The sequence below is a fragment of the Lissotriton vulgaris genome, chromosome 11, assembly GCF_964263255.1.
Source record: "Lissotriton vulgaris chromosome 11, aLisVul1.2, whole genome shotgun sequence".
NCBI classification, from domain to species: Eukaryota; Metazoa; Chordata; class Amphibia; order Caudata; family Salamandridae; genus Lissotriton; species Lissotriton vulgaris.
The window spans coordinates 402,109,134-402,135,400 of NC_141699.1; the positions used below are offsets into that span (position 1 = coordinate 402,109,134).

The 26,267-nt window shown below is 48.9% G+C and overlaps 1 protein-coding gene across 2 annotated transcripts in view; it reads left to right on the forward strand.

Moving 5' to 3' along the window:
* Window positions 1–26,267, forward strand: part of GCK (glucokinase) — a 461,673-nt gene that overhangs the window by 370,089 nt on the left and 65,317 nt on the right. The window lies entirely within an intron of this gene.

The window sequence follows — 26,267 nt, forward strand, 5'->3', positions numbered from 1 at the left end:
CGCTGTCGTTTATTGACAATACATAGCTTATATACTTGATTTACATCATAATGTTCAATGTAAGAGGCGTAACAGCTGAGAGAAGACAAGATAACAGTATACACGTGGTGCTAGTACATCATCAAGAGGCGTAAACTAGGCGTGAACTAGGGTGTGTGCTAGAAACGTCACTGATAGGTGACGCAAGTGGGTGGCACCAAGGGGTGGTGCTAACAGAATGTTGCAATGTCAGCAGAAATCGGAAGCTTGGATGCGCGCGCAGCTGCATGACGTGTGATAGACGGGGTGCAGGGGACTTGACATTTACACTGGCGGAAAGAGACAGAAGTCTGGCATGTCAGATCAACTTGTGCTTCTATCATATCTGATATCTGATGTTTAGGAACTAAGCTATCTGGGCAGAAAGGTCTCTAGAGCAGAAGCTATTCTATACTTGCTGTGAGTGCGTGTATAAGCGCCTGAGTGTCTGTATGAGAAGCGTGGGGGCATGGGGCCTTCCATGGAAGCATGGCAACAGAGGCTATGAATTACTTGCATAAAGACAGGTCGGCCCTTTAGCCCTGTAGCTGAGGAAGGATGTTTACTGAAGCTAGCAGGCTGGAATGTATCTTCGGGGAGGAAAACAGATAACTCGAAGATTATAGTCAATCTTGGCAGGCAGCAGGCTGAGCTGAGCACGGAGGGCCGCGCTAGAAGTAAGTCAGAGTTCACGGGTACGGGGGCTGCTTGGGCAGAGGCCCTCGCAGTCAGAAGCCAGAAAAGAGGCTCGGTGGCAGAGATTCAGGGCCTACTTTCAGCCAGGCTGAAAAACGTAGGAGTACACTTCAAAAAGACGTTGGCATAGCATACTTAGGAACGGACCATCAAACCCATTCATGGTGGGTCTGAAAGAGGACAAGTTAACGTTGGACGCAAATGTATTTGCGTCTTCATAGCTGGTACAGGAGGGAAGTTACATGCACTTTTAACTCGTACATGGAGTCGGTGGGGTACTCGCTAGGGAACACAACATGACCATAAAATTTATATTACCTCATTCCCTCCTTGTTCCCTACGGACCCTTCATGATATATCGATCCTCATAAATCGATCAGTTTGTTCTTGTAACATTATATGTTCGTCTTTCTTTCTTTGACTGTTTGAGAGGCAACTGGAATGCTCAATGCAGGATGTGGCACACAGTCCACATATCGCTGGCCCACACTGCAGGCACAGGCAACAACTGAATACTATAACAAGGCCAATGCCTAGGAAGGATAAGATCTTCCATCCCCAAGCTGTTAACGTAGTCCAGAACCAACCGGACCAAGTCCAGGTGCCTGGATTCTGATGTATCTGATTTGCAATTTTATGTAAACGGGTGATAGCTTGATAGACAGATGGTGCGTTTTGTGGAATGAAAACACAGCAACTTGACCCGATGACCTTACAGGCTCCACCTCTATCTGCCAAGATGACGTCAATCACAAGGCGATTTTGAAGGACAACAGTCCGTATAGCAGACTGCTCCTCTGTTAAGTTACCTAGAGCGGAGGCAGTTTCGTTCACTACTGCTTCGAGTGTTCTCGTTAATCTGCGTATTAATTTACTGTTTTGGACAGGCCCTAGGAAGAAAAAGAATCCTTTATTGAAATCAGTGTACTGTTCCCATGCCGTTTCTGTGTAGTCGACAAGGGGAATATCTCTTTTGGGTCTATTCGGTGCTAGATTCGTATTTCTATGGTAATCAGGGGGAGCTAGAAAAACAGGTGGCAGGAGGAAGGCAATGTAACAGGTACCATCCCAATCTGGAGGCAAACGTATGTATGCGGTATGACCACAAACAAAGTAGGAATGACTGATAGCTTTAAAGGACGATTTACCATGGTCACTGAACTCGACCACAGTAGTGCATTTACTATGACCTACGTGTACTGAACCTTTCTTGCTAACACATAATTCACCTGTGACTGGTAGTACTAACATATGGGGCAGAACTGGAGCAGTTTCAGATTCAACAGTGAGGATCATAAGGCTAATTGTGTAATTACCTAATCCATATACTTCATTTTCTAGATCAGTTCCTATTCGAGTGGGAAGTCCCTCTTTATCAGGATAACAGACGTTGAGCAGGACTAAGTTCAAGTTTCCCCAAACCCAGCCCCCATCGAAAACAGCAATATCAGGATCTAAAGAATTAATTATTTTAAACCATGCTCCACAGGAGCCATTGTGAGTGAATGGGTACGGAAAGAGAGGCAGAGCTCCCTTGTAATTCTGGTAGGGAGGGAGTCGGCCACATATCCAACAGTCTGTAGCATTATTTGTCTGATGGGAATGGTGTAACATACTAATGAATGTATTGTTGCGCAGCGCAAGTCTGTAAGAGAGTTCATGTGCGGGAAGTTCACTAAAAGTGTGTTCAGCAGAGACATTGTAAGCAGATTGTTCACGCCTGAAAATAGGCCAGTACATAGGAAGCAGAATGCTGGCAATAATAATTAGAATACTCAGAATAAACATGATTATTAGTGTCACTATGCAGTGACTACGAAGTGATTTGCAATATGTTCTTCTCTTTTCCTCTCTCTCTCTAACTCGATCTAGGGGATACATGTCAGAAACTATTTAACCGATTCACCTAGGGGAGGACTTAAACAATTAAACTGTCTGACTTGCTAGATCGAAGCTTCATACGGTAAAGTTCTTGAGGAGTCTTTTCTCTTTTAGGCACAGTAACGTCTTGTGCTTCAACACAGTCTTTGGTGGGGGTGGACGAGTCAGAGTCCTGTTTCAGTCCGTTTTTTAGTTCATTGCATAGTTTGATGTGACTCGTGTGGACCCACCCCTTTCTCCCCTCGATTTTCACGGCGGTCCTGGTGGTAAGCAGAACGGTCTTTGGAGACTTCCAGCGGGGCTCCAGCGGACTTTTCCGGTCGAAATTCCGGACGAGTACCAGGTCCCCTGGACGGACCTCATGCGCCTTTACATCGGTGTTGTCAGGGAAGGCTGCGGCAACCTGTGAACGACATGATTGGAGTGCAGACATCAAGGAGGCAAGGTAATCTGTCAACATGTTACAATCAATATCAGTGATCTTTTTCGGAACGGGCGTCCCCCACATATTCGGCGGTCTGCCAAAGACCACTTCGTACGGGGATAGCCCTGATCTCGAGTGGGCGACCATTCTCATGTAGAATAGTGCCACGGGCAGGGCGACTATCCAGTCGACCCCTTTTTCCTGACAGATCTTGGCAAGACGGATTTTTAGTGTCTGATTATGCCTTTCTACAAGGCCAGCTGCTTCGGGATGTCGGACACAGTGGAACCTCCACTGATATCCTAGCAAGAGGGAAACTTGTCTCATCAGCTCGGACGAGAACGGCTGTCCGTTATCTGAATACACGACACGGGGCAAACCGTACCGTGGGAAGAATTCACGAACCAACTGTCTGGCAGTGGTCGGAGCAGTGTAGTCTGGGACTGGGTATGCTTCGGTCCAGCGGGACAGAGCACAAACAATTACAAGGACATACTTAAATCCTCTACAGCTATTCATCTGGATATAATCCATCTGGAGGACTTCAAAAGGGTGATCGGGAGGATGAAATCCACCTTGCTCAACAGGGACACTTTTACCTGGATTGAACTGACAACAGATCATGCAAGTACGCACTTTCTGTTTTGCTGCTGCTCGTAAGTGTTTGTTGTACCAGAGATTCTGTAAACTGTCTAACATGGCTTTCTCTCCAAGATGGGCAGGACTATGTGCTGTATTTATCATGACTTGAACCATTGAGTCGGGGAGAAACCATATAGATTTTCCCTTCGTCACCCAACCTTGATCTGTCTGAATCCCTCCTAGTTCAGTCCATTTCTTTATCTCCTCTGGAGTAGCATGTGTCTGGATATCAATTACATCTAGGGCGGGATCTCTAACTGCCATACACTGGGTCTGGACTATTGTCTTTGTCACATCAGTAGTCTGGGTGTGAGTCAGTGCTGTATGTTTTGCTGTCTGGTCTGCCAGGTCGTTACCCTGGGAAACAGAATCTGTGACTTTAGTATGTGCCTTACACTTCATGACTGATATGCCCGAGGGCAAATGTATTGCTTCTAACAGTGCTTGAATGAGGGGGCCATGTTGGATCTTGGCCCCATGGGAAGTCAGAAAACCTCGTTCTTGCCAGAGGACTCCGAAGTCGTGTACAACTCCGAAGGCATAGCGGGAATCTGTGTATATGTTAACATTTCTGTTCTTGGCTAGAATACAGGCTCGAGTCAGAGCGATGAGCTCTGCCGCTTGAGCAGACAGTGTGTCAATACGATGTGTTTCTTTAATTTCAGTTTCAGTGGTCACGGCGTACGCGGCCACTAATTCTCCTGTACTTGTTCTCATGCATGAACCATCCACATAAAGTGTCAGGTCTGGATTTGTCAATGGGACATCTGTTAAGTCTCGTCTAGGCTTAGTTACTGCATTAATTATTTCTATACAATCATGCGGAGCTGGATCTGTCATAACTGTAGGTAACAGTGTTGCTGGGTTCAGGATGCTGCAACGTCTGATTTCTATGTGTGGCTGGAATAGTGTTAATTCATAACCTGTCAGTCGTGCTATAGTTAAGTGTTGAGTCTGGGTTCTGTTTAACAAAACCTCTACAGAATGTGGTACTTGAACTGTTAACTGATGACCTAAAACAATTGAATCACTTTGTCTTATTGCTAACGCTGTTGCTGCTACTGACTTTAAGCACGCAGGGAGTGCTTGAGCTACTGAATCCAATGTACTAGAAAAATAAGCACAAGGCTTATGTGAACCTGCTTGGTCTTGAGTGAGGACAGACAACGCTGTGCCATCACGTTCTGTAACAAAAAGTGTAAACGGTTTGCTGTAACATGGTGTCGCTAAAACTGGTGCTTGGCATAAAACTTTCTTTAATTCTTCAAAAGCTTGTGTGTGTTCCTGAGTCCAAGGGAGGACAGTCGAAGTCGCTGCCTCCTGTGTCGTTAACTGGATGAGTGGTTTAGCTAGAAATGCATACTGGGGAATCCATTGTCTGCAGTACGAGGTGAGGCCTATGAAGGCCCGCACTTCCTTTTGTGTCTTGGGTTGCGGCATGTTCACAATTAACTGAATGCGATCGGGAGTGAGCTGTCTCCCCACTTTGGACAGCAAGTGACCCAAGTACACAACTTGCTGAACACAGAATTGTAGCTTCGAAGGAGACACCTTGTGTCCCTTGTCGGCCAGGAAATGTAAAACTGTCAGTGATGCTTTTTCACATTCGGGCTCACTTCGTGCGGTGATCAGCAGATCATCGACGTATTGTAGTAAAGCGGTGTTAACTGGCATTTGAATACAATCTAGTTGTCTTTTCAGTGCTTGACTATAGATGCTGGGGCTTTCTGTGAATCCTTGAGGTGCGCGCGAAAATTTGAAACTGCGTCCATTTAAACAGAATCCGAAGAGATATTGGCTCTCTGGATCAATAGGCACGCTGAAGAAGGCGTTCTTGAGATCAATTACAGTAAAGAACGTTGCTTCTGAATCAATAGCAGTCAAGAGAGATGATATATCGGGGACCACAGGATACTGTGGGATAATGCATTTATTCAATTCTCGAAGATCAATCACCAGCCGATATACTGGCGGTGCATTGGGATCAGTACGTTTAAGAATCGGAATGATGGGTGAGTTACAGATATTGGAGTCGGTCTCGACGACCACTCCTTGGGCAATGAGCTCTTCAATGATTTTCAGTAAAGCCGCTACAGCATCGGGTGGTAACTTGTATTGTCTGATTCTGGGTAATACAACACCTGCCTTGAGGGTAACGCGGTATGGTGTAATGTGCATACATCCTACATCAGTTGGGCCTTTTGCCCACAAGTAATCAGGTACATTTTTCAATCTGACGTCAAACTCACGAAGGACGTAATGACCCTTGAAATCCCGCAGAAAGAGTCTAACCCCCTCCGGGGAGCAGCATATTATAGCTCCTAGAGCCTTCAGTGTTTTAATTCCTAACAGATTTTCCGGACATGATTTTGTTAGTAACAGGTCTGTAACGCGTGATAATGGACCCACAGCCAGGGGAACTGGTTCTGATACTTCATTTACAATAGGTTGTCCTGAAAAACCAAGGGAAACATTTTGTGAGCCTGAGAGGGGTGCCCCTGGAACTTCGTCATGACTTATTGTAGTGCGACTTGCCCCTGTGTCAATTAAAAACTTTCTATCTTTCCCCAATACTTGACTGTGTACATAAGGACCTTCTTGATCTACAGGAATCTCGATAAGAGGCAAGCCACCTTCCCTCTCTAGGCTGTTTCATGTATATCGGGAATATTCGGGGTAAGCAGACTGGGCATACTGGTACATCTGTTGTGAGACTTGCTGAGTTGCAGCAATGGGCTGTGGCTGTGGTACTGCTACGGTCTGTGCTGTCTGTGCAGATGCATGCATGGGCTGTGTATTCTGTGTAGACTGATGCTGGTTATGGTCTTGTCTAGGCGGATGCGGTCTCTCTTTAGTTTTACCTGTCGCTATGTTATGTTTCAGAACTGCACATTCGTGTACGTAGTGACCTGGCTGCTTGCAATAATTGCATGTCCCTTTAACAGGAGCTGCAGCGTGACTTGTCTGGGTCGTACCTTTCCTGTGACTGTCGGATGGGACCGTCTGGGCTACTAACATTTTCATTTTCGTGTCTTTCATGCGCTTCTGTTCCTGATCTTGTTCTTCCCTAATTCTATTCTGGTGATATTGTAACATTTGTAACATCTGGGATGGCGTATTTGCTTGCCATGTACTCTCGACTTTATACACTCTATTTTTAACTAACGGTAGGGAATTCTCGACTAACTTTGATACAAAAAGATGTGGGTACGACTCGCTACTTGGCTGGAGGCCACTATTGATAATAAAACATTTCTCGAATCTTGAATAAAAGTCGCTAGTATCTTCATCATGTTTCTGTTTACAGGACGAGATTGCATCCCAATCCTCCTTTCTAGTTGTCAATAATCTGGGCAGGACCTGTACTATCAAACCTGGTAATGCTTTAGTTTTGTCCCCAAGGCCTAACCCTGGAACCCGTTTTTTCTCTTCGTCTTCTATTTCTGCCCAGGCAATCTTTGTGTCTCCCACCTCCCATTCCTTTTCCTTTAATTTCTCGAATATACCCGTAGGCAATAATACTTTCAACATTTTCATGATATCATCATATGTGTAGTCCCCCATTAATAACATGTCTTTAAGCTCTCTATGGAAACCTGCAGGGTCTTTATCATGGCATGGTACTAATTTCTTCATTTCTAACAGTTCTAATTTAGTCAGAGGCGTGTGCACATACACGCGTTTCAAAACCTTGTCCTCACCCATAACAGGGTGTACTTCTCGTAAGGGGTTCTGACTTTCAATACCACCCCCGCACTGCATATGGTACATTTTCCTTTCTGGAGGTGGGGCGGGGACATATTCAGGACTTACAAAGGTATCATATCTGCGTCGTTGTTCTAGAATTATTTGAACTAATTTAGTGCTTAGGCCTCTCCATCTATCCATCAGTAGTGCTTCTAGTGTCTCATGTAAGGGACCTGGATCGGAATAATGTTTTCTGTACTTAATGAGAAGGTGCTGAATCATATATACCCCTGCTAATTTCTGTTCGTCGGGGGAGAGGTTCAGAAATGTCTGTGCTACGGTGTCATCATTATATATGTCTGCATTTTCGGCCCATGATACCGCTGATCGGGCTAATTCTTGTTCATCCATAGAATTGAGTACATGGTACCCCACTCGATCTCGAAGCCGTTTATCAGTTTCCTGGAACTGATGCTCAGCAGAATTCGGATTCGTTAAGGCAGAGAAGAAAACTCTCTTGCTTTCTGGACGGATACCCTTCCTAAGATAAGTTCCCTTACCTACATATGCTATAGTGCTTGTAGTCGGTTCTAGTTCTTCAGATTCTTCTTCCTCCTCGGAGGGAACCTTTTCTTTCTCTTTCTCGTGTACTGCTATCACTGCTTTCTTAATCTTTTTATACATGGCCTCTATGCAATTTTGTCTGTCATGTTTTCCATCAGCTATATTTTGACCCCACTTGTTCAATGCATCTAATTCACTCTGATCTGTTCCGGGCCTGTCTCGTTCTCTTATTAGACAATTTATGAAAAATCGTAGTATCAGTGCTTGCATGTTAACTTTCTGTTTCTCCAGGGCATCCTTAATACTGTCGGGGTCCTTTCCCGTTTGAACGAACTCATATATTCTATCTAGGCGCTCCTTCATTCCTGCATAACATAACAAACTATCAGTAGCAGATCTTAACCGTAAAGACGCTAATATCATTAAGTCGTCCTGTCCAGGTTCTGGATCATATCTACAAACTGACATATTTTCTTTTAGTGCATCAAGACGGGATGAATTAGAAGAACGGGGGGATCTGTGCGTAAGAGGACTCTGCATACCTCTGAGATTTAATCTGTGAGTCGGTGGCGGGGTCTGGAGACCCGCGGTCGCACCTCCTGAAGCGGAAACTTGGGCATTATCTCTGTGTGTAGTCAGTATCTGAATTTGTCCTTTAGTAGGATCTGATTGAAGTGGTTTCGGCAGATCAGTTTTAGGTGAGGGAAGTGGCGGAGCTGGCGGAACGGAACTAGTCTTTTTCGGTGTCGGCTGAGAGTGATCTTGGGGGGCAGTACCACCCCCGGCCCTGTCAGTAGGCAGGGCACGAACAGGCAGATTGGTGTAAGCTGGCGCTACATCTTCGAGATATGAATTTAGGAATATGTCTTTAGTAGTCTTATGCATTACTTTAGTTGGAACTAATGGTGACGGCAAATTTTTCGGTATTTCTGAAATGGCGTCAGGGGTACCATCGGCCAAAAGATACATGTTGTTCACTTTGCCATTTTGGATACGATCTATTTGTTCTACTTTTACTCGAATTCCCTCAGTAACTAATTCGTTTTCTTGGGCCTTTTCTGATTCTTTAAGCCTGTCTTCTCTACGGAGTGCTCTATCAGCACGCTTACGTGATTCCTTACGCCAAAATTCTATGGCGTCTTTCTGAGATTGTCTAGCTTTCTTTTTCCGTAATATTTCTTCTACCTTTATGATGCACTCGGCATCCCATGTTCCGTTAACTGGCCATCGGTATCTTTCCTCTAGGTGCTTGGTATAATCTGTCCATAACTCTAGATACAAGATGGCGTCTATGCCATGCTTATTATACATGAAATTACCTGGAGTGTCCCTAGGGGGGATTGGAATCTCTTCCTCTAACATCCCTTTCCTAGTTCCTATCTGCTTTAATTTGTTAAAAAACGGCATTGTGCCTACTTGATACTGAAATGCTTGATCCTTAATACTTAATTTCGCCTGTAACTATTTAAACAAAAAAAACACAATAATGCACAAAAACAATCACATTCATACCACGACATTAATCACATGAAACATTTAAAGACATAGCTAACTTCCCCCTACTCTGAATGTACCGCTCAACGATACAGATACACTGCTGTAACAGTGCAGAAATTCGGAATACTTTATATACTGCTAAACAGTACAGATACACTGCCTAAAAACAGTGCAGACCGGACTTGCGTACCCAAACCCGTCTAGATACGACCCAGCAATGGTACTCACCGGGAAGCACGGAAAACAGAAGGCCTCGGAAAACTCGACTGGACTCGACTCGGAACTTCGGAAAACTTCGGAAAACTTCGGAAAACTTCGGAAAACTTCGGAAAACTTCGGAAAACTGGTGGGCCTCTTCACACCTCGGACCTTGCTTCCTTCGGCTGGGCTCTGGTCGGGATCCTCCGCACTCCTCACCGCCTCGTCTGGGCACTGATCGCAGTCTTCGTCACCTCCGTGTGTCAGAGGGGGATGCAGGAAATCCTGCCAGTACACGTGTGGTCCGTCTAACTGATGGCAGGGGACACGGATTGCAACGCACCTTCCGGCGCGTGAGGTGGGGGAGGGGTCCCTGTTCGGGCGCCAAAATGATGTAAATAATTAATTTACTCTCTTAATTTCTATGCAGATAAGTACTTAATCAATAATAACTCAATCGAAATGAAGGAAAACAGAGTCCGTGGTGTAAGAGTTTCTAAGGGTTTTATTCCTCATAAAGGAATCAGGATATCATGTTCTGACCACCACACAGGATGTCAGAAGGGATAGATGAGCGCGCTGTCGTTTATTGACAATACATAGCTTATATACTTGATTTACATCATAATGTTCAATGTAAGAGGCGTAACAGCTGAGAGAAGACAAGATAACAGTATACACGTGGTGCTAGTACATCATCAAGAGGCGTAAACTAGGCGTGAACTAGGGTGTGTGCTAGAAACGTCACTGATAGGTGACGCAAGTGGGTGGCACCAAGGGGTGGTGCTAACAGAATGTTGCAATGTCAGCAGAAATCGGAAGCTTGGATGCGCGCGCAGCTGCATGACGTGTGATAGACGGGGTGCAGGGGACTTGACATTTACACTGGCGGAAAGAGACAGAAGTCTGGCATGTCAGATCAACTTGTGCTTCTATCATATCTGATATCTGATGTTTAGGAACTAAGCTATCTGGGCAGAAAGGTCTCTAGAGCAGAAGCTATTCTATACTTGCTGTGAGTGCGTGTATAAGCGCCTGAGTGTCTGTATGAGAAGCGTGGGGGCATGGGGCCTTCCATGGAAGCATGGCAACAGAGGCTATGAATTACTTGCATAAAGACAGGTCGGCCCTTTAGCCCTGTAGCTGAGGAAGGATGTTTACTGAAGCTAGCAGGCTGGAATGTATCTTCGGGGAGGAAAACAGATAACTCGAAGATTATAGTCAATCTTGGCAGGCAGCAGGCTGAGCTGAGCACGGAGGGCCGCGCTAGAAGTAAGTCAGAGTTCACGGGTACGGGGGCTGCTTGGGCAGAGGCCCTCGCAGTCAGAAGCCAGAAAAGAGGCTCGGTGGCAGAGATTCAGGGCCTACTTTCAGCCAGGCTGAAAAACGTAGGAGTACACTTCAAAAAGACGTTGGCATAGCATACTTAGGAACGGACCATCAAACCCATTCATGGTGGGTCTGAAAGAGGACAAGTTAACGTTGGACGCAAATGTATTTGCGTCTTCATAGCTGGTACAGGAGGGAAGTTACATGCACTTTTAACTCGTACATGGAGTCGGTGGGGTACTCGCTAGGGAACACAACATGACCATAAAATTTATATTACCTCAGCAGAATGAGCCCCAAACACAGATACATCGATGCCAGCCTCTGCCATGAGCCATCGTACCCACCCAGCTAACGTAGCCGGTATAACGGGGCGAAAGGGCTTCTGCAACGCAATTAACAACTGACCTTGCATATCAGAACAAAAAGTAGAAGTACTTACTTCATAATCCTTGAGACACTGAACGACACACAGTTGAGGACGAGCAGGGAAAGAAGGATAGGAAATAACCGCAGTATTGGTCTTGGTACGTCTGGAGAGACGAAACGAGACCCCCTCAGGAGTAAAACTGCGTCCGGCTAGATCCAAAGCCCGAACATCAGAAACTCGCTTGCAGGAGACCAGACACAGCAACATAGTAAGCTTAGCTGACAACTGCTTACGAGATAGTAAATAATTAATCGGCCAGGCCTCCAGGAAACGTAAAACAATAGAAACGTCCCATAAAGAAACATACTTTGGACGAGGGGGATTTGCAAGGCGAATACCCTTGAGTAATTTGACAACCAGAGGATGTTCACCTGCCGGTTTATCGTCCAAATGGGGATGACCCGCAGAAATAGCTGAACGGAAGTTGTTCACAGTACGATACGCCAAGCCAGAGGAAGCCAGCGAGGCCAAAAAATTGACCATCACAGAGACATCAGCCGATGTTGGATCAACTTGCAGTTGAACACACCAGTCATTCCAACGCTTCCAGGAGCCCCTGTATCGTTTGTGGGTACCAGGAGACCAGGCGTCACTGATGAATTTGGAAGCGTCCGCAGAAAGGCCTGGGACCGACCAGCATTCCCTGAAATTCGCCACGCTAGAAGAAGGATAGAGCCTGACTGAATCAGGGGATGCGGATTCTGAAGCGGATCGAGTAGAAGATTCCACTTCTCTTCTGGGGAAGAAGGAACGGCACTGCACAAGCCATTTCCAGGAGAACTGGGAACCATGCCTGAGCCCTCCACAGAGGAGCGATCAAAATCAATTCCGACTGATACCGTTTCGTGTAAGCCAATACCCTGGGAATCATCATGAATGGGGGAAAGGCATAACACAGAGCAGTCGGCCACGGTTGGAGAAAGGCATCCGTGGCTAAGGCCGCCGGATCCGGCCTCCAACTGAAGAAACGTGGGAGTTGGGTGTTGAGACGAGATGCAAAGAGATCGATCTGACAAGGGCCCCAAGACCGGAGAAGAAGACGGAACACACGAGGATGCAGCCTCCAATCGCTGAAATCCCTCAGGTACCTCGAGTTCCAATCCGCCACAAGATCGTTGCACCCCAGAAGATACTCTGCAATAACCGTGATCCTGTTGTGCAGACAATAATGCCAAAAGTCCTTGGCAATTTCCGCCAACAACTGGGACCTGGTTCCCCCCAGTTTGTTGATGTACCGGACTGCTGACACGTTGTCCATGCGGAGAAGTATGCAGCAGTTGGACTGAAGGGGAGAGAGGCAACGAATCGCGAAGGATCCCGCCAATAGCTCCAGACAATTGATGTGGAGCGAAAGCTCTCTGGGGGACCACGACCCCCCGTCGAGACTGGGCCACACCGGGCTCCCCAGCCGCATCGGCTGGCATCCGATTCTATCGCCACCTCCGGCGTGGAACCGAACAGGGCTCAACCATTCCATGCCTCCATATGATCCAGCCACCATTGCATCTCTGATTTCGCCTCCTCCGAGAGGGGAATCTGGTCGGAATAACGGAGGCTGTTCTGAAGATGACGAATCTTCAGGCGCTGCAATGCCCTGTAATGCAGCGGGGCCGGGAAGATCGCCTGTAGAGAAGAGGCTAAGAGACCGACAACTCGTGCTAACGATCTCAATGACACAGTCTGTTTCGAGATAAAGGAAGTCAATTCCCTCTTGATATAACAAATCTTTTGATTGGGCAATAGAAGTTGACAGGTGAGAGAATTGACTTTGAAACCCAAGAAGTCGATCACCTGAGTCGGACGTAATACAGACTTCTGAGCATTCACCAGAAAGCTGAGGGACTGCAGAAGCTCAATGGTCCATTCCAGATGAGACATCAATTTGACCAGACAATCCGCCAGAAGGAGGATGTCATCCAAATAAATGATCAACCGAACACCCCGACTTCGGAGAGACTCCACGACTGGCCGCAACAGCTTCGTGAAGCACCAAGGTGCTGACGACAGGCCGAAGGGAAGAACCTGATATTGATACCAAGTCCCCAACCAGTGGAACTGGAGAAAATGACGATGTTGGCGGAAGATCGGGACTGACAAATAAGCGTCCTTGAGGTCTAGACGAACCATCCAATCCTTGTCCCTCAAGAGATCCCTCAACAAATGAATTCCCTCCATTTTGAAGTGGCGGTAGACCACTCCCCCGTTGAAGTCTTTCAGGTTGAGAACTAACCTCGATCCCCCTCCCTTCTTCTCCACTAGGAAGATCGTGCTGAAGTACCCCCGTGGATGACGCACGGTCAGAACAATTGTCCCTTTGAGGAGTAGCGACTTGAGTTCCTCTGTGATGAACTCTTGATCTCTTTGGGAAAAGGAAAGTGGAGAAGGAAGGTGAGTTTGACTTTGGGGTTGCTAAAACTCTATCCGGTATCCCTGAACAGTCTCCAGCACCCAAGCATCGCTGGAGATCAATTGCCAATTGCGGAGGAAAAATTGTATCCTGCCCCCCAGAACAGCACTGCATGCAGGAATTAAGCTCACCGGAAGTTCCGGAATCTTGGTATCCACCGGCTTGACCGCCGGAGCGTCCTTTCATGTATTGGCCACGACCCTTTCTGGAGGGGTAGAAGTTTGACCTCTGGTTATAATTGGACTCCTGATGACCCCCTCTGTTGGATGGATAGCCTCTCTGAGAGGACTGCTGCTGCTGACCACGGCCGAACGAGCGCCCTACCACGTCCGGCCTTGGCAAAAACCGGACGGAGCGCTCGCCGGAGTGTCGTCTGCGCCTTATCCAAACCGCTGAAGGTATTTACAAATTGAGTCAGTTCCTTCAGAAACGGTTGTCCAAAAAGCAAACCTTGTGCAGCAGGACCTGAGTCGGAGGATGAGAGCTCAGCCAACTTCGGGTCGAGTTTCAATAAAATGGAACGATGTCTCTCACTCGAGAGTGCGCAGTTTGCATATCCTAATTGGCAGATTGCACGCTGTGCCCACTCAATGAGTTCCTCCGGGTCAACCAGTGTCGAAGACTCCTAGCCATAAACCCAAGATCTAAAATCTTAGTTAGCGAGCCTAGCATATCTAAGACTTTATCCTGACAGGAACGATCCAGGCCTTTTTGTAGGATCTTTGGCGAATTTACGTAAATAGGTAACCATAGTGGGATCCACCTCTGGTGTGTCCGCCAAATTATCAGCCAGGTCCGGCCTCGGGCACTCCGAACGGAGTCGTGCACGGACGTCCTTGTCAAAGGATTGCCTAATATGCTGTTGCACATTTCTGAATCATTTTTGTCCACCATAAGCGTGGAAGGGTATACTCAGATGTGAGTCCCTAGCTCATTGCGCTATCAGGATTCAAGCAAGCCGGGCCGAAGACGGCTGAAATGCCAGAAACCGGTCCCCGGTAGCTTGTTTCCTTCCCAGTATAAGAATTGGCTTGGTAGTTTGGTCTGCCCTGTTCCCATGATGCACTGGGCCAGGGTCAGACTAATTTGCATATAGCCAAGTTCTGAGCTGGGATGGTGCAGTGAGCTAAAAAACGGTGATGGATCAAGCCCTTATCTTTGGACTGGGTAAGAGTGGTCTGCTTAATTCAGACACTCTGTTCATCACCACCCCATTTTCTGAATCATTTTTGTCCATCATAAGCGTGGAAGGGTATACTCAGATGTGAGTCCCTAGCTCATTGCACCATCAGGATTCAAGAAGCTGGGCTGAAGACGGCTGAAATGCCAGAAACCGGTCCCCGGTAGCTTGTTTCCTTCCCAGTATAAGAATTGGCTTGGTAGTTTGGTCTGCCCTGTTCCCATGATGCACTGGGCCAGGGTCAGACTAATTTGCATATAGCCAAGTTCTGAGCTGGGATGGTGCAGTGAGCTAAAAAACGGTGATGGATCAAGCCCTTATCTTTGGACTGGGTAAGAGTGGTCTGCTTAATTCAGACACTCTGTTCATCACCACCCCCTTTTCTGAATCATTTTTGTCCACCATAAGTGTGGAAGGGTATACTCAGATGTGAGTCCCTAGCTCATTGCACCATCAGGATTCAAGCAAGCCGGGCCGAAGACGGCTGAAATGCCAGAAACCGGTCCCCGGTAGCTTGTTTCCTTCCCAGTATAAGAATTGGCTTGGTAGTTTGGTCTGCCCTGTTCCCATGATGCACTGGGCCAGGGTCAGACTAATTTGCATATAGCCAAGTTCTGAGCTGGGATGGTGCAGTGAGCTAAAAAACGGTGATGGATCAAGCCCTTATCTTTGGACTGGGTAAGAGTGGTCTGCTTAATTCAGACACTCTGTTCATCACCACCCCCTTTTCTGAATCATTTGTGTCCACCATAAGCGTGGAAGGGTATACTCAGATGTGAGTCCCTAGCTCATTGCACCATCAGGATTCAAGCAAGCCGGGCCGAAGACGGCTGAAATGCCAGAAACCGGTCCCCGGTAGCTTGTTTCCTTCCCAGTATAAGAATTGGCTTGGTAGTTTGGTCTGCCCTGTTGCCATGATGCACTGGGCCAGGGTCAGACTAATTTGCATATAGCCAAGTTCTGAGCTGGGATGGTGCAGTGAGCTAAAAAACGGTGATGGATCAAGCCCTTATCTTTGGACTGGGTAAGAGTGGTCTGCTTAATTCAGACACTCTGTTCATCACCACCCCCTTTTCTGAATCATTTTTGTACACCATAAGCGTGGAAGGGTATACTCAGATGTGAGTCCCTAGCTCATTGCGCCATCAGGATTCAAGCAAGCCGGGCCGAAGACGGCTGAAATGCCAGAATCCGGTCCCCGGTAGCTTGTTTCCTTCCCAGTATAAGAATTGGCTTGGTAGTTTGGTCTGCCCTGTTCCCATGATGCACTGGGCCAGGGTCAGACTAATTTGCATATAGCCAAGTTCTGAGCTGGGATGGTGCAGTGAGCTAAAAAACGGTGATGGATCAAGCCCTTATCTTTGGACTGGGTAAGAGTGGTCTGCTTAATTCAGACACTCTGTTCATCACCACCCCCTTTTCTGAATCATTTTTGTCCACCATAAGCGTGGAAGGGTATACTCAGATGTGAGTCCCTAGCTCATTGCACCATCAGGATTCAAGCAAGCCGGGCCGAAGATGGCTAAAATGCCAGAAACCGGTCCCCGGTAGCTTGTTTCCTTCCCAGTATAAGAATTGGCTTGGTAGTTTGGTCTGCCCTGTTCCCATGATGCACTGGGCCAGGGTCAGACTAATTTGCATATAGCCAAGTTCTGAGCTGGGATGGTGCAGTGAGCTAAAAAACGGTGATGGATCAAGCCCTTATCTTTGGACTGGGTAAGAGTGGTCTGCTTAATTCAGACACTCTGTTCATCACCACCCCCTTTTCTGAATCATTTTTGTCCACCACAAGCGTGGAAGGGTATACTCAGATGTGAGTCCCTAGCTCATTGCACCATCAGGATTCAAGCAAGCCGGGCCGAAGACGGCTGAAATGCCAGAAACCGGTCCCCGGTAGCTTGTTTCCTTCCCAGTATAAGAATTGGCTTGGTAGTTTGGTCTGCCCTGTTCCCATGATGCACTGGGCCAGGGTCAGACTAATTTGCATATAGCCAAGTTCTGTGCTGGGATGGTGCAGTGAGCTAAAAAACGGTGATGGATCAAGCCCTTATCTTTGGACTGGGTAAGAGTGGTCTGCTTAATTCAGACACTCTGTTCATCACCACCCCCTTTTCTGAATCATGTTTGTCCACCATAAGCGTGGAAGGGTATACTCAGATGTGAGTCCCTAGCTCATTGCACCATCAGGATTCAAGCAAGCCGGGCCGAAGACGGCTGAAATGCCAGAAACCGGTCCCCAGTAGCTTGTTTCCTTCCCAGTATAAGAATTGGCTTGGTAGTTTGGTCTGCCCTGTTCCCATGATGCACTGGGCCAGGGCCAGACTAATTTGCATATAGCCAAGTTCTGAGCTGGGATGGTGCAGTGAGCTAAAAAACGGTGATGGATCAAGCCCTTATCTTTGGACTGGGTAAGAGTGGTCTGCTTAATTCAGACACTCTGTTCATCACCACCCCCTTTACTGAATCATTTTTGTCCACCATAAGCGTGGAAGGGTATACTCAGATGTGAGTCCCTAGCTCATTGCACCATCAGGATTCAAGCAAGCCGGGCCGAAGACGGCTGAAATGCCAGAAACCGGTCCCCGGTAGCTTGTTTCCTTCCCAGTATAAGAATTGGCTTGGTAGTTTGGTCTGCCCTGTTCCCATGATGCACTGGGCCAGGGTCAGACTAATTTGCATATAGCCAAGTTCTGAGCTGGGATGGTGCAGTGAGCTAAAAAACGGTGATGGATCAAGCCCTTATCTTTGGACTGGGTAAGAGTGGTCTGCTTAATTCAGACACTCTGTTCATCACCACTCCCTTTTCTGAATCATTTTTGTCCGCCATAAGCGTGGAAGGTTATACTCAGATGTGAGTCCCTAGCTCATTGCACCATCAGGATTCAAGCAAGCCGGGCCGAAGACGGCTGAAATGCCAGAAACCGGTCCCCGGTAGCTTGTTTCTTTCCCAGTATAAGAATTGGCTTGGTAGTTTGGTCTGCCCTGTTCCCATGATGCACTGGGCCAGGGTCAGACTAATTTGCATATAGCCAAGTTCTGAGCTGGGAGGGTGCAGTGAGCTAAAAAACGGTGATGGATCAAGCCCTTATCTTTGGACTGGGTAAGAGTGGTCTGCTTAATTCAGACACTCTGTTCATCACCACCCCCTTTTCTGAATCATTTTTGTCCACCATAAGCGTGGAAGGGTATACTCAGATGTGAGTCCCTAGCTCATTGCACCATCAGGATTCAAGCAAGCCGGGTCGAAGACGGCTGAAATGCCAGAAACCGGTCCCCGGTAGCTTGTTTCCTTCCCAGTATAAGAATTGGCTTGGTAGTTTGATCTGCCCTGTTCCCATGATGCACTGGGCCAGGGTCAGACTCATTTGCATATAGCCAAGTTCTGAGCTGGGATGGTGGAGTGAGCTAAAAAACGGTGATGGATCAATCCCTTATCTTTGGACTGGGTAAGAGTGGTCTGCTTAATTCAGACACTCTGTTCATCGCCACCCCCTTTTCTGAATCATTTTTGTCCACCATAAGCGTGCAAGGGTATACTCAGATGTGAGCCCCTAGCTCATTGCACCATCAGGATTCAAGCAAGCCGGGCCGAAGACGGCTGAAATGCCAGAAACCGGTCCCCGGTGGCTTGTTTCCTTCCCAGTATAAGAATTGGTTTGGTAGTTTGGTCTGCCCTGTTCCCATGATGCACTGGGCCAGGGTCAGACTAATTTGCATATAGCCAAGTTCTGAGCTGGGATGGTGCAGTGAGCTAAAAAACGGTGATGGATCAAGCCCTTATCTTTGGACTGGGTAAGAGTGGTCTGCTTAATTCAGACACACTGTTCATCACCACCCCCTTTTCTGAATCATTTTTGTCCACCATAAACGTGGAAGGGTATACTCAGATGTGAGTCCCTAGCTCATTGCACCATCAGGATTCAAGCAAGCCGGGCCGAAGACGGCTGAAATGCCAGAAACCGGTCCCCGGTAGCTTGTTTCCTTCCCAGTATAAGAATTGGCTTGGTAGTTTGGTCTGCCCTGTTCCCATGATGCACTGGGCCAGGGTCAGACTAATTTGCATATAGCCAAGTTCTGAGCTGGGATGGTGCAGTGAGCTAAAAAACGGTGATGGATCAAGCCCTTATCTTTGGACTGGGTAAGAGTGGTCTGCTTAATTCAGACACTCTGTTCATCACCACCCCCTTTTCTGAATCATTTTTGTCCACCATAAGCGTGGGAGGGTATACTCAGATGTGAGTCCCTAGCTCATTGCACCATCAGGATTCAAGCAAGCCGGGCCGAAGACGGCTGAAATGCCAGAAACCGGTCCCCGGTAGCTTGTTTCCTTCCCAGTATAAGAATTGGCTTGGTAGTTTGGTCTGCCCTGTTCCCATGATGCACTGGGCCAGGGTCAGACTAATTTGCATATAGCCAAGTTCTGAGCTGGGATGGTGCAGTGAGCTAAAAACGGTGATGGATCAAGCCCTCATCTTTGGACTGGGTAAGAGTGGTCTGCTTAATTCAGACACTCTGTTCATCACCACCCCCTTTTCCGAATCATTTTTGTCCACCACAAGCGTGGAAGGGTATACTCAGATGTGAGTACCTAGCTCATTGTACATCAGGATTCAAGCAAGCCGGGCCGAAGATGGATAAAATGCCAGAAACCGGTCCCCGGTAGCTTGTTTCCTTCCCAGTATAAGAATTGGCTTGGTAGTTTGGTCTGCCCTGTTCCCTTGATGCACTGGGCCAGGGTAAGACTAATTTGCATATAGCCAAGTTCTGAGCTGGATGGTGCAGTGAGCTAAAAAACGGTGATGGATCAAGCCCTTATCTTTGGACTGGGTAAGAGTGGTCTGCTTAATTCAGACACTCTGTTCATCACCACCCCCTTTTCTGAATCATTTTTGTCCACCATAAGCGTGGAAGGGTATACTCAGATGTGAGTCCCTAGCTCATTGCACCATCAGGATTCAAGCAAGCCGGGTCGAAGACGGCTGAAATGCCAGAAACCGGTCCCCGGTAGCTTGTTTCCTTCCCAGTATAAGAATTGGCTTGGTAGTTTGATCTGCCCTGTTCCCATGATGCACTGGGCCAGGGTCAGACTAATTTGCATATAGCCAAGTTCTGAGCTGGGATGGTGGAGTGAGCTAAAAAACGGTGATGGATCAATCCCTTATCTTTGGACTGGGTAAGAGTGGTCTGCTTAATTCAGACACTCTGTTCATCACCACCCCCTTTTCTGAATCATTTTTGTCCACCATAAGCGTGGAAGGGTATACTCAGATGTGAGCCCCTAGCTCATTGCACCATCAGGATTCAAGCAAGCCGGGCCGAAGACGGCTGAAATGCCAGAAACCGGTCCCCGGTGGCTTGTTTCCTTCCCAGTATAAGAATTGGCTTGGTAGTTTGGTCTGCCCTGTTCCCATGATGCACTGGGCCAGGGTCAGACTAATTTGCATATAGCCAAGTTCTGAGCTGGGATGGTGCAGTGAGCTAAAAAACGGTGATGGATCAAGCCCTTATCTTTGGACTGGGTAAGAGTGGTCCGCTTAATTCAGACACTCTGTTCATCACCACCCCCTTTTCTGAATCATTTTTGTCCACCATAAGCGTGGAAGGGTATACTCAGATGTGAGTCCCTAGCTCATTGCACCATCAGGATTCAAGCAAGCCGGGCCGAAGACGGCTGAAATGCCAGAAACCGGTCCCCGGTAGCTTGTTTCCTTCCCAGTATAAGAATTGGCTTGGTAGTGTGGTCTGCCCTGTTCCCATGATGCACTGGGCCAGGGTCAGACTAATTTGCATATAGCCAAGTTCTGAGCTGGGATGGTGCAGTGAGCTAAAAAACGGTGATGGATCAAGCCCTTATCTTTGGACTGGGTAAGAGTGGTCTGCTTAATTCAGACACTCTGTTCATCACCACCCCCTTTTCTGAATCATTTTTGTCCACCACAAGTGTTAGACCTGGCACCTTGGCGTGAGTCTCCCTTCCACTTTTTGCTGATGTGCCTCCGATGTTTTGCTGGTTTTCCGATACTCAGGGCACTGCGCCACGGCTGACCCGTGCCGCAGTGCAAGTACTCCCTACTGTAAATTGTACATACGATTGGTATCCATGATTGGTGCATTGGATTTACTGTTAGTCCCTAGTAAAGCGCACGAGAGAGTGCCGGGGCTTGTAGATGCCAATACTGCTGGTGGGCCTGCAGCGCTGGTTGCGCCACCCACCGAAGCAGCCGTAAAGATGTGTCTGGGAACTGCGACCGCAGAACCCGCGGGCGGTCTCGTACTGTCGCGCTAGCTGGGCAAGTGTCCCCACTTGCCAGCACCGACCCTTCCCTTGACTACATATTAGTCACCCCTATGGTAGGCCTGCGGGCAGGGTGCGTTGTAGGTGCAAGGTAGGACAAGCCCTGATGTGCGTGGCATGTCCTAGTAGTGACTTACAACGAAGACCGTATTTCACTACTGAAGGCTACCTGCTCCATTAGGCCAGACTGAGCTGCGAGGGTTGTTACACCCTATAATCCCCGCAGGCTCAAGGAGCATGGTAGTGAGTCATGTTTAGTATGCCTGAACTCGGGATAATGAGATATTTCTTGTAGGCAAGTTTATTTCAGTATCCGGGGTTTGCAAATGCTACTTTTAGAAAGTTAGCATTTGCTTGCTTAACCATTTCAGCCGCCTCTGCTGGTGTGTATCTGACTGTCTGGGATGTGTGAGTGACAGGGCTGGAGGGATGACGGGTGGTGAATGCGCAGATTACACCTTAGTGGGAGGTAGGAGTGCCTCTTGACTCGAGCTGTCACTGTGCTCGACCTCCACAATGCTGGCTCCACCCTCCTGGGGAGCGGCGGATGACTCTGCCGGCACCTGGCCCAAGAAGGGCGAAGCCCCCATCAACAAGGTACTCTGGCCACTCCTGTCCGGACAATGCTGGCTCCACCTCCTGTGGGGCGTCTGATGCGCCTGCCCCTCACACTGAAAGCAGAAGTCGGAGTACACCCGCGGGGGTACTCCAGAACTGAGAGTGGCTAGGCAAAGGCCCCCCTGGCCTGCGAGAACAAAAGAATTGGCCTATAAAAGAAGGAGCCCTGCTCCTTGAAAATTAGATCCGGTTTGGGCCACAGAAAGACTCTGCCCTACGAGAAGGACCGTGAGAGACAAGGAAGGGTGCTGACTCTTGCCTGTGTCTGGTGCCTTGCTGCTGAAGGAGAGGAAGACAATAAGACTACGAAAAGACTGTTGTGCTACTTGTGCCAAACTCTGCAAAGAGATCTCCAAGGGCTTGCAACTGAACTTGCCGCCTGACCAGCGTCCCAGGACCAGTGGACGCTACCCCCTTGGAAAGCGACTGCGGGTGCTGACCATCGCCGCAGCACTGACGGAGGAATCTCCTCTAAGGCATCAACCTCCTCCCGACCACCGTGACCGGGGCCCAAAGCAACAGCAGAAGCAAAGTAAGGACCAGCCGCCGCTGGCCCGAACACCGTGACCGCAACTGCACCGGGAGCCCGAGAGCAAAGCAAAGGAGGACCCGTCCGGTCCAAGCTCTCGAGGGGACGGCATAGCGAGCCGCCACTCACCTGCAAAGACGGACAGTTGCCCTACGAGACTCCGCAAGGTCGGTAAGCCTGCCCGACAGCCCAGCTGTGAGCCCACAGCTGCACCGACATTTGGCTGGGTACGTCCTGCACTTGGGGACCGTACTGCCACTTGTCACCACCGCACAGCCGCCGCCTCCAGGGTCGGAGCGGACGACGAGGAAAGGACCCTGCCGCCACAGAACACCGCTGCCCCGGACGACCAGTGACCTGCTCGGCCGAAGAGCCGCAACGATCAGCGACCCCGGGAAGGCAACGCGACGTGGGACAGATCCCTTGGAAGCCGCCGGCTCCGCAAGAACATTGAGTAACCCCGGCCTACGGGCCCCAAGAGAACTGCAATAAGAACTGTGGTAACCCGAATTAAGTAACTTGCAACCGCCTTCATAAAGTTATTGACTGTATTCATAAGCCTGCTTAAAATCTATATAAAGATATATATTTTTACAAGAATACAGTCTGGTCTCGTTGTGTGGTGGGTTGGTTGTAAAGGTGTACTGTTGCAAGTGTTTAACCCTATATGCCCCAAAGATTAGCCTACGACTGCTTAAGCCACACTACCTAGAGGGTAAGCAGAGGTTGTCTGGAAGGTAACCCTCAGCCCTGACGAGGAAGAGAGAGTCCCTGCTTGTCGCTAGTGTTACACTGCGCCAACTAGAGCCTCCCCCTTCCTACATTGGACGCAGCGGTGAGGATTTCGAATTTACACTTGCGATAGTTATACCTGAGCTTCTGACCACTACACAAGGATTACGGTACAGTTACTAAACCACAGACTTTGCTTTTTGAAAGAAGATTCCGCGTGCAGAAACCATGCCGGGCACAAAGAGCCTGGATGGAGCGGAGTCCACGACCTCTGAGGTGTTGGAGGTGGAGTGGGACGCCGCAAAGCTGGATAAGTACACCAGAGTTGAACTGAAGTTTTTCTGTAGGAAACTCAAAGTTCCGCACGCTGGCTGCAAAAACAAGCCGGAGCTCTACAAGGCCCTGAAAGCCTGGGTGGAGTCCAGAAAGACCCCGGAGGAGCAAGACGTCCTCGCCGAGCAGAATGCAACGACGGAGCAGAATGCACCTGGGGATCTGATCGATCTCGAGAGGCAAGACAGCGAGCACAGCTTTGGTAAAGGCCTGTCGCCAGAGGAGCTGGCGGACAGGAAGGAAACCCGGAATCACGAGAGAAAATTGGCAGAATTGAAAATCCAGCTGGAGCTGGAAACCAAAAGAATGGCGCTGGAAGAGCGAAAGCATCAGATGGATTATGAAATCAAGATGAGGGAGATAAGTCTCAAGGAGAGAGACTTGGATCGGCCTCCCTCTGGTGGCAGCACATCGCCAGTGCAGGTAGAGTCAAGAGTGCACATCCCGAAGGACGTAGTTAAGGAGTTCTTTAAGGGGGATGACATAGGACAGTGGTTTAGGGCATACGAGGTAGCCATGTCCTCCCACCGGGTCCCTGACAAGGATTGGGGAGCGGGGTTGTGGGGAAGGTTCCTTAGCGAAGGGAGAGATACCTTGCTAGATTTGCCCGTTGAGAATCAGAGATCCTATGCCCACATGAAAGAAGCTTTATTAAACAGGTACGGGCTTACCCCTGAAATGTATAGACAGAAGTTTAGGGGATGTACTAAGCGGCCTGGGAATACGTATGTGGAGTATGTGACTTACTTTTGCAGAGCACTGGATGGTTGGGTGAAAGGTAACAAAGTTAATGATTTTCAAGGTCTCTTTGATTTAATTGCATGGGAGCACTTGGCTGATCACTGTTTTCCTGAGTTACGCCAACACCTGATCGATAGCAAGCTGTCCAACCCGAGGAAGCTTGCTGAGGAGGCGGACCGCTGGCTCAGCACCAGGGTCCACAAGGGTCCCGTGGGAGATTCCGCCAAGAGTGGGCAGGGTCCCCAGCAGAAGAGTGGGGGGGACAAAGGGGGAAAACAGAAAGGGTTCCAAAAAGGCCCCCAAAGTAGTTCCCAGGGGAATCCGCAGCAGGGTTCTCAGCCTCCCCCACCCCCGAAGCAGAATGGAGTCCCGACAGGTAAACCTGTTCCAAAGGGGCCCTTCAATTGTTTCAAATGTGACGAGCCTGGGCACATATCCAGTGACCCCAAGTGTCGCCTATTTGGGAAACCTGCACCCACTGGTGCTCCGCCCCGACAAGTGACTAGCGTTCACCTGGGAGAAGAAATGATGGTCCCGGGGGGTGGAGATCCCGTTCACATGACCCTGGTCTCGCTAGGAGACAGTGAGATGATCCCGACGAACTACCTGCCCTCTAACACTAAGAAATATGGGCAGGTGGTGATCATCAATGGTAAGGAAGCTGAGGCTCTTAGAGACACAGGAGCCAGTGTGACTGCAGTGAGGCAGCACCTGGTGTCTCAAGAGCAGGTTGTACCCCATGCCTACTGTAGGGTTATCAACGCTGATAATTCTGAGAGTCAGTGTCCGATGGCTCAAGTTCCCTTCGAGTGGGGGGGGGTCTCTGGTACTCTGCAGGTCTGTGTGAGAAAAACCATGCCTGTTGACTGTTTGCTAGGGAACGACTTGGAGCACTCCCCTTGGGAAAAGGTGGAGAAAGCGACTCACCTGCGGATGGTGGGTCTGCCTGACTGGGCTTGCGTGACCACCCGGTCGATGGCAGCCAGTAAGGGTGATCGAGGGGTCCTGGGGCCTGATGGAGAGGCCCAGGAACCGGCCTTAGGGAGAAGGCGCAGGGGGCGCGGGAAACCGGCCCCTGAAGTTCCTACGGTCCAGGAGGAGGCAGACCTTGAGGGGGATGCCCTGGAGCCTACAGGGGAACAGATCGCCGAACTGGGGGACCTGCCTGAGCTGACCCATTGGCAGCAAGAAGGAGGACCCTCCAGGGAGGAATTCTGCAGGGAGCAGAAAGAATGCCCTTCTCTCGTGGGTATGCGGCAGCAGGCTGCAGACCAGGCCAATGGTGTTCAGGCCAAAACACATTACGTGTACTGGGAGAACGACCTCCTGTATTCGGAACCTAAGGCTGCTGAACCTGGGTCAGCCCGTGTGCTGGTGGTACCCCAGAAGTTCAGAGCCTTCCTACTGGGTCTGGCTCATGATGTGCCTTTAGCAGGACATTTAGGGATGGACAAGACCTATGACAGGCTTGTCACCCACTTTTACTGGCCCCAAATGCACAAGAGTTCCGACGCTTATTGCAGAACCTGTCCGACTTGCCAGGCAAGTGGGAAGACGGGAGGGAAGAACAAGGCTCCCCTCCAACCCTTCCCTGTGGTCGGTACGCCATTCCAGCGAGTGGGTATTGACATCGTTGGGCCTCTGGACCCCAAGACAGCCATGGGCAACAGGTTCATCCTGGTCTTGGTGGACCATGCCACCCGGTACCCTGAAGCCATCCCTCTGAGGACAGTGACGGCTCCCGTGGTGGGGCGTGCACTGATGGGAATTTTCTCACGAGTAGGATTCCCTCTAGAGGTGGTGAGCGACAGGGGGACCAATTTCATATCGAAATATATGAAGTCCCTTTGGCAGGAGTGTGGCGTAACGTACAAGTTCACCACGCCCTACCATCCCCAAGGTAACGGGTTGGTTGAAAGATTCAACCGAACCCTCAAAGGCATGATCATGGGCCTGGAAGGTCCGATGAGGCGTAAGTGGGACGTCCTCTTGCCATGCCTGCTTTTTGCATATCGCGAGGTACCACAGAAGTCCCTAGGGTTCAGCCCCTTTGAACTGCTGTACGG